Source organism: Malaya genurostris, chromosome 3 (genome assembly GCF_030247185.1).
Source record: "Malaya genurostris strain Urasoe2022 chromosome 3, Malgen_1.1, whole genome shotgun sequence".
NCBI lineage: Eukaryota > Metazoa > Arthropoda > Insecta > Diptera > Culicidae > Malaya > Malaya genurostris.
Window position 1 is genome coordinate 70,036,676 of NC_080572.1, and position 21,540 is coordinate 70,058,215.

General features: G+C 36.2%; 1 protein-coding gene and 1 non-coding gene across 2 annotated transcripts in view; both read right to left on the reverse strand.

Moving 5' to 3' along the window:
* The window catches only part of LOC131434782 (Krueppel-like factor 12), a 398,669-nt gene that overhangs the window by 96,673 nt on the left and 280,456 nt on the right, over positions 1 to 21,540 (reverse strand). The gene's annotated exons all lie outside the window — the stretch shown is intronic.
* On the reverse strand, positions 6,901 to 6,974 carry Trnan-guu (transfer RNA asparagine (anticodon GUU)). Its single transcript has one exon. It is a non-coding gene; the product is annotated as a tRNA-Asn (tRNA).

The window sequence follows — 21,540 nt, forward strand, 5'->3', positions numbered from 1 at the left end:
TGCTATTCGACTCCAGACATTAGTTGAAATCGCTTAAAAATATGTTCATTGCATGACTCCATATAATTCACATTTTTAATCCTCATATTTTAAAACATCACACCTGAATTTATGTTGCAAAGATCACCATCGTAGCAGAAACACGCCTGAATGTACAATGCGTTACGCTTAAATTTCAGCAAAATCAGCTCAAATGGATCATGATCCGTGAGCGTTTAATCGTGGTGTATTATCATAACATGAAAATAAGCTCTTTTCCCCAAATCATGACTCGTTTCTCATTTCTAAAATTGAAAGTTTGCCCGTGTATGAATGAATTTGAACATTGCATTTTTTATATTCTATTTCAGAGCTAGTATGTGGTCATTTCGGGTGTGTAGTTTAATTTCTCCAAGTGATTTTCCCGTCTTGGTAAATATGAAATAAAACTTTGTTTTCGGTTATAGCAACTGGACGTGATTCTACGGATGATCTAGAAACGGTCGATGTGTACACTTTTCTTCCCTATATCTTCTTGTTTTTTCCAAAATAAATGACAACCGCACTCACACACAGAAAAATCTCGCCCCCTGTCTATTTGCCATCGTGACGGCAACAGTTACACGGCAAATAAAAACTGCCTATTATTTGACTTCTTGTTACTTAATTTTGAGTTCTTTTGAATCTTTTCTTTCTTATGCGCCTTCCATTGTTGTCGAAATACAAAGAGCAAAACCACCCAATAGCAAGCGTTTCGTTCAATAAGCTAAAATTAAGTAAACCGTTTAAACCCTAAATTGAGTCAATACGACTGTAGAGTAAATATAATATTTGGTTTGAAGTGTACTTATTTTCGTACATTTACATACAGTTTGAAGCTCTAATCTATAAGAATAGACCACAGACTAACAGACAGGGGACTCAAATAGGATTTTTTAATCATTTTAACGGTCATTTCTAATATTCCTTTAGTTGAGAAAGTACTCCCATGATGGCGCCACGTTACCCTATCAAAAACATCCTGTCTCTCATCTAGACTGTGTTTATTTTTTTCATTTATTAACAGAGTTGTCATTCATACAGAATTACCTGTAATGTATTGATTTGTATACGTCCATGCGAATTTCATGCAGGATACAGATTTAATACATATAGCCAAAACTACATACACAATTGTGCTTACTCCTCATCCTCAAACGCAATACAAAATCGAACCCATTATTTTGCAATATTTACTTGCTTCTGGTCTACCGGCACTTAATTTCCGGTGAAAATTACCAACACCTTCCAATATCGCTAAAAAAGTTTATTATATTATCAACGTAATCCAATAATTTATTGTGACGATTCATTTTCAAATATTATGATGAAATCAGGCATCCATGCAAGCAGCTGATCGGTGTTGACAAACGAGGGGGAACCAACTAGTAAAAAAACTTTTACATAACACAAGGAGTGTACCGATAGTAAATAGCTCGCGCAGTACAATATAGGTTGAACTAGTGCATCACGAACATTTATTTTTATAAGAATTGACTCATACTGCCATGTCTGTTAGTCTACTTTTAGAGTTACCTTAGATTTTGAATTTTTCACTCAGATTTTGCGTGGGAAACACGATGTCAACACACCAAATATCAATGGGGTGAAAAAAGTGGGAACACTAATTTTGACTGCCAAGGGTAACAAAGGTATTTTGGCCACTTCATATATTTTGGCTCACCTAACAAACTTTACGAATTTTACTGATGTTAAGTAACCCATGTTGCTTCAATTTGAAGCTTATCACATTAAGTTACCTGTTGTGGAAGGGGTTTTCAAAGATATTACAACATTTGGTGGATATTTTTACAAAGTGGTCAAAATAAAATAAATCCTAAAGTGGGCCAAAAAACCTCTGTTACAAAATTTTCAAATTTTTTTCCAGTAGAAAGATAAATTCATTCGGAAAAAATCCATTTGAAACGATGGAAAACCGAATATTCTATTCAAAGTTATTATAAACCGTTCCTACTAAAGTGCTTTGAAAAAAAGTGGGAACGCTTACTTTGGCTGGCCATATCTCAGCTGTTAGAAGTATACGTCTATCACAACATAAATGGAAAAGATAATTTTTCAATTTCACTTGGTAATGAAAGTTATGATCAGAAACGTAACCAAAAGTCCAAGCAAAAATTATCGGTAACTTCGTATTTTAGACATATCTCTAAATTCAAAGCGAAGAGATATGCATTTTTATATACCAATAGATTGCATTTGACATATGTTTTACAAGAAATCAATTTCCACTTCACTGAAAATGTCTAAAAAAATGCGATATTTTCACAGAAAATTTAGAATATTAGAAGTATTCGAAGAATGCTAAATACAGCTAAGCATTTTTGTGTACCAATCGATTAAATTTGATACCAGCTATAATGTACGGGAAAAAATAGTTTCAAATTTACTAAAAGAAATCCAAGAAATTCTATATGAATTTCATACTAAGTGTCAAACAGGTTTAATTTTATTTTAATTTCGCATCAACCGCACTGTAAAGTATGGAAAGTATCGCACTGTAAAAAATAAATAGTTTAATTGCATTCGAAATACAACAATACAATCAATAACGCTAGAACGAGCTAGAATTTGAGTAAATAGGGTAACGGGGCTCTATTTCATATGAGCTCCTACATCCATCTCATTACTATGAACACGAATAATATTTTACAACGTACCTGAACGAAACTGTGAAATGTTTGAAAATGATTATTTAAGCTATTGTCACACTTCTCCATTGAAAAAATGATCGTTTTTGCCTGTGTGTGTTGTGTGTTGTGTGTGTGTGTGTGTGTGTGTGTGTGTGTGTGTGTGTGTGTGTGTGTGTGTGTGTGTGTGTGTGTGTGTGTGTGTGTGTGTGTGTGTGTGTGTGTGTGTGTGTGTGTGTGTGTGTGTGTGTGTGTGTGTGTGTGTGTGTGTGTGTGTGTGTGACAAATAATGTGACTCAATTTTCTCAGGGATGGCTGAACCGATTTTCACAAACTCAGATTCAAATGGAATGTCTTATGGTCCCATATACTGATATTGAATTTTATCCCGACTTCCGGTTCCGGAATAAAAAAGTGATATGCACCAAAAAAGGAAAAAAATAGTCACAGACGTTTCTCTGAGATGGCTGCACCAATTTTCACAAACTTAGATTCAAATGAAAGGTCTTATGGACTCACATAATTTTCCTGAATTTCATTTGAATCCGAATTCCGGTTCCGGAATTACAAGGAAATATGTGAAAATTTATGAAAAAATGCGCGCTCAATTTTTTTGAAATTTTTTAAAAAGTCTCCAAAAAGTTGATCCACATTCGACTTCCAGTTTCGGTATTACAGTACGATAAGTGAAAACTTTCAATTTCATGAGTATTTTTCCACAAGCGATGGCGAAACGAGGTGCACATTTGCATAAAACTTGCTGCTAAATTCACCTAGTTAGCAGATTTTGTTAGTAAGTGAATATATAAAACTACTTTGGGACTTTTAGTCCTCGGTTTCCGCTTCCGGAAGCAGCGATAATAGTGAAGAAAAGCTTTAAAAACATAACTCACTTGGACTTCTCAGCAACGGTTAAACCGATATTCACAAATCATGATTCAAATTAAATCTCTCGTTGTCTTAAAAGATACTGAGCAATCTAATCCAAATTCGACTTCCGGTTTCGAAATTATAGAACGATGAGTTTGAGTTTTGAACATTCCAATTGTCATTCAAAATGATGCAAAACTGGTACGCGTCGGTACTTGCGGCTTTGCTCCGTCCGCAACGTGCTTTGTTTAATTTCGTGTAGTGTGCAGGGTTGCCAAATTTCAATCTATATTTTTCAGGTGAAAGAAATGTATATTACTAATTCTGTTATTCAATTTGTACCTACTTTTTTTTTTTTTTTTTATAAAAAATTTTTTATTCAGGCCAATTTGCGTACAAGCTTTACGTGGCCGAATGAGCCATGTTTTTATTAGATAAAATAATTTTTTTACCGTTGGATCTCGTTGTCACCCTTTTTCTAGGGGGAGAGGAGCTTCCATTTTTATCTTGCGATGAGTGAGGGGCACTTTGTTCGTGGCTCGTCTCGTCCTCCATTGCCGCATCGGTGGTATCGTTGTTGGTTTCCGTTTTTTCTTCGTTTTCCTTGTAATTCGCATTCTTGGGTTGGTTGTTAGTTGCTGTAGACGCGCCTTGTTGTGCATTAATTGCAGTTGTTGGTGGGTTTGATGGTACAACAGGAGTACTGCGCTCACTAGTTTCCGTTGTTGGGCGGTTGTCCTTTTTTTTGTTTAAAGATGTCCTTTTTGCAGTTTCAGTGCAAGGTTTGCCGTAGTGTGCAGGTTGTTCACAAAACTGACATGTAACCAGTTGATTTTCATACGTAATCAGCGTTTTACACGGATGTATCCCGTCTTGATCACAAATGATGTAAGATGGAATTGCTTTACGTAGTTGCATACGTACTACTCGCACGCCATTCCGGATACCCGGAAAAAAATTCCGCCATACTTCCCTTTCGATGGAAAGAACTTCACCGTACTGCGACATACATTCCCGAACATACCCCTCGCTGGTCTGCGGGGGAAGGTCATGCACGCGTACTTCTATGGCATTATCCACCATGTACACAGGGATTTTATATTTAATATTGTCATGATCAATACTGTGCACCCCGTTATTAACCGAAGCAAATGCAATTGCATCTTTTTCACGTTTGAACATAATGTACACACAGTTAGACGCCTTGTTGAATTGAATCTCACTTACATCAGTAACGTTTAGATGCATTCGTTCCTTAAGCAAGATTTCAATTTCGGTTGCTGCTGGTCTAACGTTGCAGCGCTTGAAATCAATACAAATTGAATTTGGCCTTGTAGGCCAAGTTTCAGGCTTTGTTAAATCGTATTTGCCCATTTCGTACACTCTATTGTTCACTACACTGTATTGTCTTTGTTTCTATCGTCTCGACCGTAAGCAATTGTCGACTGTGTCTGATGAGATGCCAGCACGAACTGGTTTGTACCTACTTGTTAGTATTATCACAAACTTATGATAACGATGTTTTTCTACAAAAGTACACTTATTGTCTTTCTCATATAAAAAGCTTTTGCAATCACTGTGTGGCACGGAGCGCCGTCTTGTTGGAACCAAATGGTGTCCAAGTCTTCCTCTTCAAGTAACGGGAAGAATCAATCGCTAATCATGGCGCGGTAGCGTTCGCCATTGACCGTGGCGGCGGCTCCTGCCTCATTTCCGAAGAAAAATGGCCCAATGATGCCGCCAGATCTAAATCCGCACCAAACCGTCACTCTCTGAGGATGCATCGGCTTCTCCATGATAACGTGTGGGTTTTCCGTCCCCAGATGCGACAATTTTGCTTATTAACATACCCGCCGAGATGAAAATGTGCCTCATCCGAGAAGATGATTTAAAAATTTTAAATTTAAAACGAAATGTAACGAAAATCCCCCAATGTGGAGCAAGGCGAATTAAGAAGAAATATTGAATAATTATAGTGATTTTAGTAGCTTATTCTGTTTTTTTGAAGTAACGTTTCTACAAATGAGATTAAATAGGGAGCTGTTACCCTACATCCAGCTAAATGTTGGCTGATGTTCCGGTAACTCAAAACTGTCAAAATTTTCCAGATTTCATCTTCTTCGCACACCATTTGAGTGAACCAATGCAGAAATTAATGACAGCATTTAACCAAAATTTCAGTAATTACGATGTAATTAATGCACGTTTTACTTATTACTGCATTTACAGCAAACAATGTTTTACTGAAATAGATACAGCAAATCATTTTACTGAAACAAAATACGAAAATTTGGTGTGTGCGTTTCGTTTTAGACTCTTCAATACGCAGCAGTTTCGTTGTACGAATAAATTTAAGAACATAGAAGGTCGTTTTGTTTCGTATATGTATATAATTTGCTAAGTGCGTTGTGTGCCGCATTGGTCTGAGAGAGTTCCTCATACATTTTAATTATAAAAGCGAGAAAAACTCACTGCAACCTGTTGAATATATCACATCAGTAATCCTGTCAAGCGGGTAGTACGTGATGGCTACTCGCGTAATCGTACTGATGAATAACTGGAAAATCATCACACAGGGCGCTTAAACGTAAAAACAACTCCCCGTTGCACAAATTATCTCCGTTTCTAATAGAGTCTCCGTCCAGCTATAGCTACAGTCGGACTTCCAGTGAGAGTAATTATAATCGAAAACTGTCAACTCACAAGAAAAAAAACCCTTCAACGGCATAGTTTACGCACACTTTACGAAACATTCGTTGAACATCTCCCATAGGTGTGGGCCATAATATCTCAGGTGCCGAACAGTCCACCTACCGGTGGAAAAAAAAGTGCAACTTTTTCTCTCCTTACGCGGTTGCATACATTTCTCCCTCCCAGTAAGAGTACACTTGAGACCACCATACCAAATGTGCTAGGAGGAAAGCAAATGATTGATCGAAGAGAAATTGCTGTTTGAATAAATTTACCAGAACACAACCCACCTATCTTGTTGCAATCGTTTTTTTTTGTTGCTTTCCTCGATTGGTTAAAGAAAATGGACTCGTAACAAATGATGATTGAAATGGTTACTGTTTTTTTTCTTGAGTGTATTCCAGTTTGATTTACTGGTTCACTTGCACACCGGAAACCCGTTTTTATTGACACTCGTAGTTACGTATTTACGCTATGTAAGTACAATGTTGTGCTAACAAAAACGTAAGCAGTTTAACAGTTTTTTTCCGCATTCAAATAGAACCAGCACGATCTATATTATCAAAAAGTAAACCATTAATAAACTTGTGGCAGAAAGATTTTTCAGTTGTGTTACAAACTAAAATCAAGATCATGATTGGATTAAAATTTGTGAGTTCGCCAAAAAACATACCGCCCCCGGGTGGACTCGAACCACCAACCTTTCGGTTAACAGCCGAACGCGCTAACCGATTGCGCCACGAAGGCACTTGAGAAGCCGCCTCACATAACGTAATCAAAAGCTGAACTTCCTAACATGGCGTAGTTCTTATCTAATTATAATGTTCACATACATAGTACGAATGTACGTACACCTATTCGTCGGTCTATTCCTGCTGGTTTTGTCATTTTACTGTTTATTGCTAGTTGAACCCAGGCAGTTTATTTTAGCATCTTCTATTTTGCTATCTTGTAGAGTAGCTTATCACAAGCAGGCAGGGGGGGGGGAATAACACAGCATGTCTAGCCAAGAGAATGACCGGTCAAAGCAGAGTGAATATAGGAAAGAACATCTTCCATCTCATGAGTGCGGCTGAGGGCAGCGATTGGCGTGAAAGACTGGGCAGTGCAGACCGACTGTGACCGAGTGACTGTTAAAGTTGTGCTTAAAGGACACTTAATTACAGCTGCTAATAGTAAACTAATTAAAGTAAGAGATGCAAATTAGTTTCCTGCTGGGTACTTTATGAGTCGTTTGGTTAATTTTATGCCGCTCTCAAATCGTCTTTTGCAATTATATGGATTCAATGAAATACTAGTTTATGACGTTGCACTGCGATATTACTTCTCAATTCGATTAACTTGTTCGTTGAAATATGGAACTAATAGGCTCCGAAAGGGTAAGGGTAAATTTGCTGAAGTTTGTTTCATTAACACTAGCTGCTAGGGTTATCACCTCTCCTAGTCTGGGTCTGGTCTTTTTGTTAATTCTCAATCGAACTCCTCTACTGGTAAAGGCCATATCAAATGAAAAATACACCAGGAAAAAAGGATTACATTTCATGTACATTTTGGTAACTCATGGGTACCGGTTTGTGCTGAAATGTACATGACTTTTTTAAATTATTTTTGTTCTTCGATTCATCAGTGGATCAGCAAACAATGTTTGACTGCTAATGCCACCTCGCGGATCAACAAAATCGACTAAGCAGATGTCCAATCATTGCGGTATAATCGGGTATAATTTCAAACATAAAATTATTTATCTCATTATTAAAAAAAGGTCATTAATTATTTTTGTCGTGAATACGACTTACATTACTATGGGGCGCCTTTTCAATATTTACCCTCTGAGAGAGTAATAAGTTTTTGATCGTGAATATCTCTTGTTGTATCTAACGAATCAACATAATTTTTGCTACATGCCATCGGAAATATGATCACAATTTTATGATAAATTTTTTTAGTTTTGTGACATAATCTCAAATAATTCGAAATTAAACTTTTCTGAAATGTTTGGTATAAACGAGTATCAAAGTGAATAATTCATGAGGCGCGTTTATCTTTCTCGTATTTTTGAAGCTCATAGCTCAGTGATCTGTGAAAGGATTTATATAATCTAACTAACAATGGAATCGAAATTTTTCAACTCAAACGTGTATAGCAAGAGCATTGAAGTATTTCAATAGTACACTATTGAAAAACCTGTCTCATTTGTCCCATGTCAACACCAGGCAATCAGAACGCGTTCTGAGGAAGAGAACAAAATATCTGCTGCTGTACAACAAATCGTTCGAGAAAAATGTTCCGAGGCAGGAATGAATCCCGTACAGCATCCTGATAGTTTCTTTCAATGACATGCAAATCCAATATGAAATAATCGACATTAAAATTCTATATGCTGCTATTTTTATAGCCGTTAGGTCCGCCTATTAGTAGAAAAGCTACAAACGAAATCACGTGAAAAGAAACCTCTTAACAAAAATTGGATCAGTTTGGATTCTATCGCCACTGCGAGCAGATGTATTGTGTGTCGTTTGCAAAGCTAGTTTCGCTTCCGACAAGAGCCATTACCTCACAACTGCCAGTTATTAGAATTGGTGAAAAAACAACGAAAAGACAACGACAACGGTAAGGAGCATTACACAAAATCAGCCGTTCTAATGGCTCTAAAAGTTTTCAAAAGAACTATTAGGATTTCTTGCTCGCAGGTAAATATCCTCAGTTTAGTGCAAATCTAGAACAGTTTGATTAGATTTGTGCACTTTTCGCTGTGTGAAATTCACAGTAATCGAGATCAAGTGAAGCCTTCTTTGTTTTTGCGAAAAATGTGAAAAAGGGAAATGCTTGCATAATTCATACAATTGATCAACTAATTGATATTCGGAAGTCTTAAGGAACATGTCAGTTGTTTTCGTATTCACGACATCAAGTTATGTCTCTGACATTACCCATCCGCCCTTTTCATAGTAATTTCTTGACTATTTTAAAGTAGTGACTCAATTTGACTATTTCAGATATAAAAATAAGATGTCAAACTATTATCAATTGCATTGAAACAGATATAGCTGAGCTAGATTTTAAGATAACTTCAAAATGTTGTCCAGAAAAAATCGTTTGAAAGTATTTAGAAAATTTGAGTTAGATATCTGAAAAAAATATAAAAAATTAAAGATTTATTTTTAAACAGTGAATACCAATCATGTATAACCAACGAGTTGAAAAAAACTCATTCTTTATTCATGAGTAAAATATATTTGTCAGCTAAATTGATGTTTTGAATATTTGGCTTCCCACCATAGCCTCCTCCTCTACCCGCACGGGAAAACAATCAGCGGGCGAGGACTGAGGATGAGGTGGTAACCCTACTAACTGGGACCAAATCTGGATAATATTTTCAATGATATAGAGTAACGACTCCCTATTTCATCTGAGCTCCAATTTCTATCTCATCCCTTCATCTCATAACTTTGAACATGAATCATATCTTTCTAAGTACCTGAACAAAACTGTGAAATATTTTAAAATGTTATTGTTATGTTATGCTGTTTTAGTCGCAGTTTTCTATTAAAAAAGGGTTGAAATCCTTCTGCGATAATTTTTTTCCATTAAATATTAATTCACTTTCCTTTTTTTTAGTTCCGTTCTCAGTTTTTCAGTTCGTCTTGTTTCTAAATATTTACTAATTGATTCGTCTCGAAACATGGTCACTATTTCACATAATTACACCACTATTGAATGTTGGATGGCTTCATAGTTAGTATTATAGTTCACTATTCATTGGTTTAATCAACGATTGAAATCTTCTAAATCTTCTACCCACAAAGCAATAAAAATCTTTAAAAATATGGTATGAAAAGTTGCAATTAATTCACTCAGTTTTCTCATAATGTTATGAAAAAAAATTCTTCTTTAATTACCATCAACAAGTAATTTTTTGGTATGTGTGACATTAGGTTGATTATATTATCAATATTTATATTTCAATAAAACTGTTTCGGTTGAAACAATCATTATGACAAATCTAGTTGCACAGGTTTCATTCCGACATATGCGAACATAACGCTTTTAAGTTTGTGTGTTTTATCGGCTGTGCATCTGATATTTTCATATTTTATTACTATTTTTAAAGGGCCAATCCAGATCAACCTTACTGTAAAATTTTGAACGTAAAACGAAAGGAAATGACGACGCGCCTGACAGCAAGTCCACCAACATACACTGGCAATTCCTTGAACTGACGGTGGTTTCGCTTCTAATCACATCACATCATATCTCGTACACAAGGGTGGCAAAAAGCTCATCTGCTGATTGCTTGACACTACGATGTTTTCTCTACACAAATGGTTACCCAGTTACTCAACTCGCTCGCTCTTAAACCCGATTTGCAGGTGAGGCTCAGTGATGGGCAAAACGGCTCATTTCAATGAGCGGCTCAATACCGAACGCTCTTCCGTAAGAGCCGGTTCAATTGAACGGCTCATTGGCTCTTTCTCAATAAATGTGGAGAAGCGGTTCGAGAGAGTGAGTGTTAGAGCCACGGAAATACACAAGCTGTAACGTTGTGTTTCACAATTAGAGGTGCACGTGTGCGAGGATGATGATTGCAACTTTATCTTTCAAAACGCAAAGAAAATAAATTTCCCTTTGAAAATTCATTTATACATTATTAACAACATTATTTGCTTATGCAAAAAGTTATTTTTCGTGTGAGCAAAATCATTTTAAAACCTCTGTTATTTTTGCAGCACCCAAGGTTCTTTTTCGAACAATGCAAACTTTCAGTTCCGATTTCAACATGTGAGAAAATGTTTTACTGATCATTTTCAAATGATTTTATTCGTTCCCTACACTATGTAATGTCACTTGAAGGACCGTACAGATGCAAAAACTAAACCAAATATACGATATTATGATGAAAAATTACTTTTAACTGCCTTTTGATCTATTCTTCGAGCGTTCAAAATAACCTTAACTAGACCGAAACAAATTCCGGATCTTGACAATGGTCAACATAGGGTAACAGAGGTATTTTAGCCCACTTTGTAAAAATATCCACCAAATGTTGTAGTATCTTTGAAAAACCCTTCCGCAATAGGTAATTTAATGTGATTAGCTTCAAATTGATGCAACATGGGTTACTTAACATCGATTAAATCCATAAAGTTTGTTAGGTGGGCCAAAATTTATGAACTGGCCAAAATACCTCTGTTACCCTATCTAATAAAACCAAACATTCTGAATTCAAAGAAAATAGATATATTTTCAAGCGGGATATTGAAATAAATTAGTTGAAATTCCAATTGGAAGAAATCAATGTTTTTCTTCAATTCCAACAGAATATTCTTAGATTATTCTAATCTCAATCACAAATAAATAAAAATTCACTAGAAATAAACTGTCCTATATCATTATCGTTTAAAAACAACAACGCAATCTAAATATCGAACTGTCATAAGAAGGCCAATATTTTAATGCTGAGAGACGTCTGGAAGCGCGTGTGAGCTAGTTGCATTTGATCGAAGTAAACCTGTCAGAGTGATCGCAATGCGGCAAAAGTGCATCGCATTGAATCGCTTTGCTTCGGTCCGCGTTCCGCGCTCACTCTGATATCGACCTAACTGTCGTTAGAAGGCCAATTGGCTTGGTAGCTTGTGTTAGCATTTTTAGAAACGGAAAATCAAGCGTTTTGCGCTTCAAATATTGAAGCATTGAGAGAAGGGTTTATTGCACATATTAAGTTTCCTCTTTGGGAGGAAGTATTGTTGGATTGATAAGCAGTTTTGATTTTTTTACAATACTTTCGTCAATCCGATGAAGCTTCCACTACACGAGCAAAAGTCACTACTTACTCCATTGTAAAAAAGATCTTTGCTCGAAAGCTTCCCGAATAAAAAATATTGTAGTAAAACAATATGATTTGCTTGAGCTTGAGCGACCACCCCTGGTTGCAACTCCGTGACTGATCGGAATTAGCTGAAACTGTACAGGGAGTTTCTAGATGATCCATCCTGGGACTTGTAAATCATCCTTCAATGTACATCTTCTGGTAATCCAAGAATTCATTGATCAGTACCGACGCCGGCCAGGCCCGAACGTAGATCGTCTAAGGAATGGGAAAGAATGTTAGTGCAACACTTTTTGTTACTAGAGGCCGTATATACTACTGCGCACTCCACAAGTGTCACGCCAGAAGGATATTTGTTAGTAAAAATTTCAGTATTGGTATTATTCGCGCGACTCAGTATGTTCCGGTTTCAAGATGCTCGGATGCACCACTAAACTCACTGACTTCCCGAGTGAACCTTTCAACAATATCCTATATTGAAGTCCCGGAAAGTCTTGATTCACAGCTCTTATTCAAGGAAACTGAAGAAAAAAATGCAATACTATCGCGCAAAGAATAAAAACTGCTTTACTTTTTATAAATAAAATTACGTGATACAAAATAAACGAGTGAATAGGATTCAGACAAAATAGTTGATTCATTGCATTGACATATTCTAAACAGTTGTTATAAAATCATTTTAAATCACCAAATAATGGTCAACAGATTTCACGCACGTCTTTATTTATTATTTATTATTCTTTATTATTTCCGCCTTTTCATTTTAATTACTTATTAAAATTAATAATTGAGTATATTGGTTTAACTGGGCAGCTAAGGCTACCGAGAAAAATATTAATTTACTGTTTGAAATATTAATATCAAGTGTTTTTTTACTACGTGTTCAATATATCGATGTATGTTATCTCTGTTATTAACTTTGTAATGACAACGGATTCGCGCAATAGTTTTAGATTATTTATTTATTTATCATTCAATTTATAATCCTAACAGACAATCACTAACATGGAAGAAGAAAACATTCCAAATAAAACTTTTTTTCGAAGTTAGACGGAAATTGATAGGTTGAATGAAGAGATAACTTAGTAAAATAGAGTAATCAGAAGTAAAACATTGAAAATATCTGATAACTGAAAGGAAAAAGAAACTCCTGCAATTGTCGCCTTTTACGACATGGAAGCAGAAACCCATTGGATCTACTCTTGGTTCATTTTTTCCGCCGGATTCCAAACGGCATCTAGGCTGGTACTGTCCGAAGAGAGCTAATAGGCACTATCAATCTCCTGGTGGATCCCAGCCCCTAGGCCGGAAATCATTTTCATTGTATGCAAATACCTATTTTTACGAAGTAGATTCATGAAAAAATGTTCACTGTTTTTGGGATTTGATTCATAAAAAGAGTTACATAAAATGAGGTAATGTTAAAAAAATGTTAGTAAACGGAGGTTTGGATGTATCTATTTGAAGTCAATTATCATATTCGTCTCGTCATTTTGAATCTCTACAACATTTTTGTGAGAATTTTAACCTGCGTCGGATATAGTTTTGTGTTTATTTCCTATACCCTTTTAACAAATCATTGAAAATATAATGTTTCGTGATGAAAGCAGAAATCCCACGTCAGTATAAATGCATATTTGGACCTGCTTTTTACAAATTCCACCGAGGACTTTTGCGTGAAGGCATTATGTACATAAATATGGAAAAAAGAAACGTTTTAAACTGCTATGTAATATTTTTTTCGTACTGCTTAAAATAAGAATAAATGCCAGAATGCAAAAAAATCGACCTCGTATGTATAGTAAATTTGCAAACCCACATACATTTATTGGATCTACACAACTATTGTTAGACCAATTTTCGCACATGGAAGTCTTATATGGTGACTGGGAGGAGAAGTTGTGACAGTTCAGTCAAAGTTAAATCCTCTCCAAAGGATGGTCCTAATGATGATGACAGGAGCATTCACGACAATTCCTACTGCTGCTCTGGATTTCCTACTGTGCATTAAACCACTACATGCGTTCCTAAAACAAAAAGCTTGTATCTTGTGCATACCGTCTTTAGATTACCGGGCTTTGGAACAGTAGTAGAAAAATAATACGATTTGCTGTTACAAAACGTGCTTAATCCACCTATCAGTGAGATGATACCTTTTTTTATCAATCCGCATGTGTTTTTTTCATGAATATTCTTCGGTTTTCATGACATTATTTTAATGACCGTCGTTTTAAGCTGCAATTTGACATTTTAATCACTCATTACTCTATCTAAAAAGGTTACAATCGATTAAACTTTTCATGATATGTCGAAGTGAGTTCCACTTTAGAATTTACGGTAATTTAAGGTACTTCCAGAGCCGGTATTCAGGAACCAGCATAAACCAAACCGATTCGTATGGCCATATGACGAATAAATTGCAATAGTTTTGAGTCCAACTTTCAAGCTTTTCGGGATTATCATCTTCTATATCGGTTTGAATTTTAAAAATTCATCCTCCTGTAATTCCAGAAACGGAAGTCAGCATTGAATAAAATTAATTAATTTTGTGTGGGACTATAAGTTTATTTTAATTTGAATTTTTTTCTGAAATTCGATTTGGCTTTATTTGAGAAAACGATTGAGCTTTGAGAAACGATTCGATACTGGAGCCGGAATTCGAAAATCGGTGTAGCCGAAGTCAGACAAATTCACCTGATTAGTTTACATTTGTTTCAATATGTTTAAAAATCAGTATAGACATCTTTGAGAAATCGTAGTACGAGTTGAATTGTTAGGTGCCTTCCGAAAGTATAGACATCTTTGAGAAATCGTAGTACGAGTTAAATTGTTAGGTGCCTTCCGAATCGAAAACTGAATACCACTAAAACTGAAATAAGTTTATTTGGTTGTCGACTATTCAAATCAGCAAATCTTAGATGATTCTTAGATATCATTTGAATCTTAGATCGGTTCAGCCATCTACGAGGAAAATGAGTTATACAATTTTAATTTCTTTTCACATATCATCCTGTAGTTCCGGAACCAGAAGTCGGATCCAAACATAATTCAGGAACTTTGTTTAGGAGCATACGAATTTTCATATGAATCTGAGTTTGTAGAAAACGGTTGAGTCATCTTCGAAAAAAAGGTAAAAAATTGAGTGAAATTATTTGTCACATACGCATTTGCTGATCTCGACGAGCTGATTCAAATGGTATATGGGTGTTTTGTTCTTCCAGCATTTATTGCTGTAAGCAGTTTAAATCAATATAATTATGAAATTGTTCAGAATTCGGAAGTACTGCCATCTTTCCAATATGTCATATTCGAACGATTATGTTGCCAAAAACGAACCGTGCTAAAATTGGTCCGAGACAAAATGTCATGAAAAATAATGCTGTTCACAGTCTTTTTGATACTTAGAAACTATTGTATGTAACAGTATAAAAAATCGTGTTTTACGTTGCTCCCAAGCCTTTCTTTGCCATACAGCGCTCAGAACTTCTACTGCTAGAATATGGGGGAAAAGTCGCTTCCACAAAAAATTCGATATCTCCGTTAAAAATGGACGGATTTCAACAATCTATGGCTTGTTGGATAGCTATTACCGTGCGGAATCTAAGTCTGAAAACATATTCTGTTTTCAAGGTCAATTGTGACAGATACTGTCAAAAAACTGAAAATTTTGACATAAAACTTCATATAACTCAAAAAGTAAACATCCGATCTCAAAACCATTCAATATCGTTCTGGGTGACGGGGAGACCTTTCATTTGCGACTAGTTTGATCAAAATCGGTCCAGCCATCTCTGAGATCTCGACCTCTTAGTTGACAACACACATACAGACACACACACATACACACACACACAGACATTTGCTCAGTTCGTCGAGCTGAATCGATTGGTATATGACATTCGGCCCTCCGGGCCTCGGAAAATTTTTCGAAAGTTTGAGCGAATTCTATACCTAACCTTCCACAATTTTGCTTTGACCATTGAGAAATATTTTAATGTATTGTTATACACTATTCAATTAATTGTGAACATGCCTTTTACAATAAAATCTATAGGTTGTTAAGTATCGTAACAATTCAAATCATAAAATTTTCTCATACATGTTTTCTTGGAAAACAATCAAATGTACAGTTTGCATATTGTTCGAAACACCACGTGTACAATAAAGTCAATTGTAGAATCGTAGAAACAATATATTGAATAGTTGGAAATGAAATAAATCTCGTCAAGATACAATAAAATGTATTGTAACCCATAGATCTACACAGAAAGAAATAATGACATTTACACGAGATGTAAATCAATAGTAACATGGAATAGACATGATTGAATCGATATTTTGATTGAAAACCTTCATCGGTGCAAAACTAAATTGGATTGCATTTAATTTTCAATAAATATAACTGTATCTTTCAATGAACGCTTATTTTGCGATTAAATTATATTGAAACGTACAGAATTGTAAAGTAATTTTATGTTTAATTACCTGCTCCAAATATGTGCATGAAAATAGATGTAAATTCACAAAATATTTTTATCTGTGTAATTGTGAATCAATTGTTTATGTTACAAAATCAATGGGTCATTTTTTTACGGATTGGTTGTCTTTGGTAGTTCGATAGTGTGTTATTTTTATACTATCAATCAAAAAATACAAAGTAAGACTTTCAAAAAGTTTTTCTGACGTCCACTGTGTGGCAATTCTTATAATACTTCTCATCAATTCTAAATAACATTCCATCAGTCAAATTTTGAATTCAAAATTTTCAAGTTATTGGAAAGATTTTTATCTGAAAAAACTGTTGATTTTAGTCTGACAAGATATAATGCTTGATTTTTGCAATGCAAAGTTTTATTTTAGGTTTTACGAAATTGAGTACGCGTTAATGTTCAGTGATGCGCACATTTTGTTGAAAAAAAAAAACGGCAAACCTTTCCAATGTGTGATTTTTGTTAGACATTTTTTAAGATTCTCCGGAAATCTCGAAATTTCCTGGGTTGCTCATTACTTGTATCAAGTCGCTATAAACAGGTGCATTAAAATAAAGAAAAAAACACTGAAACCTGTTATTGATACCAGCCGTTTGTGGATAAATTGAAGACCTTATCCGAATAGTTTCCAACCGGCAATGAAACTCACGGCTGTCACCACATAGTTATCTCGTTTGGGTGGACGCAACACGCGCCAGGCGCAGATCAACTTACCGATAAGCCGTTCCGCGATCCATTATGGGGGCCATGGTTGTAATGTCGCTTGGTAAAAGATGCCCGTGGAGCTTTCGCGGCTCGGCGAGAGATCGTGGAATTATGATATAGGAGTTAAAATGTGACCACCGTTTCATGCTGATCAACTCTGCGAGGAGGGCATGTTCGTTAGGGCACCTAAGCCCACTATAGGCTCGTTGTGACAAAATTGCTGTAGGTGGATTTCATGGTGTGCTACCGAGACGTGGGGGATAATTTGGAGTCAGTTCATATTCACTTTTTTTTAGTGTAAACGCGACCTACGTCTATGGGAGTCCTCGAATTTCTACTCGGTTACGCTTTGGTCAAGTGCAGGCAATTGTAGCTCGAATCGGTCTTAATCAACTGAGCCGATGGACGTGAACTTGGTCGACAGCACCGACTAGATATAGCACTCTATCATTATTTCGACTTTTCGTTTTTGCTCCCAGTTTCAATTGCGCAAATTCGTTTGGCTTCCAGATCTATCAGACTGATTGATTGGAGGTTAGGGGGAATTGCATGTGATCGCCTTTTTTTTGCTTCTTAATTTTCGAAAGCTGCTACTGCTACACCGTTGGTTGATTGGTTGAGGTTTTATTTGACACCGCGTTGTGGTTAATTTAGTCCAGATTGGTTGTGAACGCGAACGCCGGTTTGCTGGATTGCGTTGATTGCTGGGGATGTTCCAAATGAGATCAGGTGCCACATTACACCTACTAATCACAGTCAACCATGGCAGGTGCGGGTCATTTGGTCGTTCCACGGGGAGTTGTTTATGCCTCTAAAAAATGGTGTCCTTTTAAAAGACCATAAATTGGTTCGAAACTTATAATCATTGGATTTCTTTGCAGGGTGACTGACACTTGGATCGTTTTCGTTTGGATTTTATAATAGAATACTTAAACGATTAATAAAATACGAGAGTGCAAGAGGCCGTTCACAATTTTCTATAAGAAACAACGATGCTTTCATTTTCAGTTCGTCTGTTTTTACAAAACTTATTTCTTACCAACGACAAATGTTTATGCTGTAGACGTTTTTTGCCTGTACGTGAAAAATTTCTTCGGAAACAAAGTACTGATTCGTGGTCACATTGATCGATGGCGGTGTTCTTTTGTGAGCGCAAGGCGCGCCATCCGATCCCCGATGTGACATTCCTAGGTGAAACAGTGTACGACGTATCCCCATGGTGAGTTTAACTGTATGTGGCGCGACACCACGGTTATCCGTTGGGAATAGCGCGTTTTCTGCTTTGGTTACTGAGCATCTATCTACAACCATGCTGGACAGATTGCTGTGAGATCTCGTATTCCGATAAGCGCGATCCAAGTGAGTGACGAAGGATGACGACGATGCGATGAGACGGCGGCGTGTTTACAAACATTTCCTAGTCGCGCACGCTTCGTTTTCAGAAGACGTGTGTTGACAGTTGGCGGTGCGGTACCTCTTTTTATTACCACTGCTTCTAGCGCGTATTTTTTCGCTGGTGTGTCAAGTGCTGGTGACTGAAGATTGATTTGATGATGACATGGCTGATTGGAGCCGTCATGAGGGTCCCGCATGATTTTACAATTTAAAATGTGGGCCAACGTATCAGTTGTACATACGCAATTTGAACTTTCAAATTCATGGCAGAACTCAAGAATCGGATAAGTGCAACTAACTTGAAAGCCCCAGTCAAGTATTTTACTGCGTAGAGCCGGATAAAAACTGCAAGTACAAAATCGGAAATACTCCGGGTGAAAACTGAAACTGAAACATTTCTAGGTGTCTACAAAATCAATTGCAAAAATCGATGGGCAAAGTTTTAGTGCAAAACCCAAGTAGATTCTACATGCGAACTAGTTCAACATGAATTTCGAAGTTTTGAATTTTTCTTCAGTGTTTTTGTAGGTTTTTCAATATTTGTCGCATTTATTTCCACATTTATAATTTGGTGTACCAAGAAGAAGATTACTTCTCTTAGAGCTATCAAACGTACAAAAACCTGTTTTAATCCACCTAGTGGTGTAATGATGCCTTTCTCATATCAATCATACTATCATATATAATACTGTGGTATTCTTCAAAATAATTTTCTTCGATTCTCAAAGGAATAACCGAAATCGGTTTGTTTGACCGTCTACTGATAAAAACTATCAATTGAAAAAGATTTGAGGTCGATTTAGGAATTTTTTTAAGGTTTTTCCCCATTTTTAGTGATGGTATACAATTTTTAACCCGCTTTACCCTATATTTCCGGATCCGGAAGTCGGATCCGCATGAAATTCAAGAAATACGTATGGGACAACAGGACCTTTTATTTGAACCTAATTTTGTGAAAATCGGTCGTGCCATCTATGAGAAAAGTTAGAACACAATTTTTTTTTTGCACATTTTACCCCATAACTCCCGAACCGGAAGTCGGATCCAAATAATATTCAGGAATTTTTTTTGGGACCGCAAGACCTTTCATTCGAATCTAAGTTTGTGAAAATCGGTTCAGCCATCTTCGAGAAAAGTTAGTGCAAAAAACGTTACATACACACATACGCACATACACACACACATACACAAACATATACACACACATACACACACAGACATTTTGCGTACTCGACGAACTGAGTCGAATGGTATATGACACTCGGCCCTCCGGGCCTCGGTTCAAAAGTCGGTTTTCACAGTGATTGCAAAAGCTTTCTATATGAGAAAGGCAAAACACTTAAAGATTTGCAGATCAGAATGCTGAGTTCTGAGTCATTCCAACATATCATTTTTTACCAGTGACGGCGACGAATCGGCGTGACGCCGTTTGCATGAATGATTGGCGGCGGCGGCGCCATTCGGCTTAGTTTGTTGGGATAGTGTTAGCACAGACTAACAGACAGGACACTTAAATTAGATTCTTCAATCATTTTAACGGTCATTTCGAATATCCCTTTGAATGGGACAGTACTCGCATATGGCATGATGGCGCCATGTTACCCTATCAAAAACATCCTGTCTGTCATCCAGACTGTGTTTATTTTTATCATTTACCAACAGAGTTGCCATTCATACAGAACTACCTGTAGTGTATTGATTTGTATACGTCCATGCGAATTTCATGCAGGATACAGATTTAATACATATTGCCAAAACTATATACAGAATTGTGCCTACTTCTCATCATTCAACGCAATACAAAATCGAACCCGTTTTGTTACAATATTTACTTACTTCTGGTCTGCCGCCACTTAATTTCGGGTGAAAATTACCAACACAATCAAAAATAGTCTAGATGAACAACGTTGAGAAAAATAAAGGGTTACCTTACAACAGCGCTAAAAATTTTAAATATATTATCAACGTAATTCAATAATTTATTGTGACGATTCATTTTCAAATATTATGATGAAATCCGGCATTCCTGCAAGCAGCTGATCGGTGTTGACAAACGAGGGGAAACCAACTAGTAAAAAAACTTTTACGTAACACAAGGGGTGTGCCGATAGTAAATAGTTCGCGCAGTACAATATAGGTGGAACTAGTGCATCACGAAAAATTATGTTTATAAGAATTTACTCATACTGTCATGTCTGTTAGTCTGTGGTGTTAGTTTGTTGGGATAGTACCGGTACCTTTTTTTAAGGGGCGGGTAGGGTCTAACACTTTTGAAAAATCATTTATTATTTTCTTTGTATTTTTTTATAGTAAAACATTTGAATTTTCTGTGAAATTTTCAAGCCTATTGGAACGAAACTCTGGAAGATATGGACCTTTATTTATGGCTATCTCATTCTACAAAGAAGCAAGAGCTTGGGGTACAGGCCCAAGATTTCTACTTCGATTGACTTCAAAACTTGACAAAACATTCTTGAAATGTTTAGTTATAATAAATTATAAAGGAGAAAATATGATTTTTTCGAGAATGTTAGACCTCAAGGGCTCCCTGGAGTAATTAATTGTTTCTATTGATTTTACAGACAGTAACCTTCAAACGCGTTTTCCTCAAAAGCAGGTTTTGAAAGTCCGTGTCCATCGTCATTCAAAAACTGCTGCACCAATTTTTTTCAAATGTTGCACACACTTTCTACATATAAAAAACCAGACCTCAACGTTTTCCTTTTTGTTTTTTGTTACTTTGGGGAGGTTTAACAGCTACAAAATGGTGAATTTTTCCGTGAAACATCGTTGTTTTCACTTTGAACAACCTCCAAAAATTAAAAAAATTTAAAATAAAATGAAATAGAAACGTTGAAGTCTAGAAAAACTTCTACTCTAACTATGCTGCGTTCAT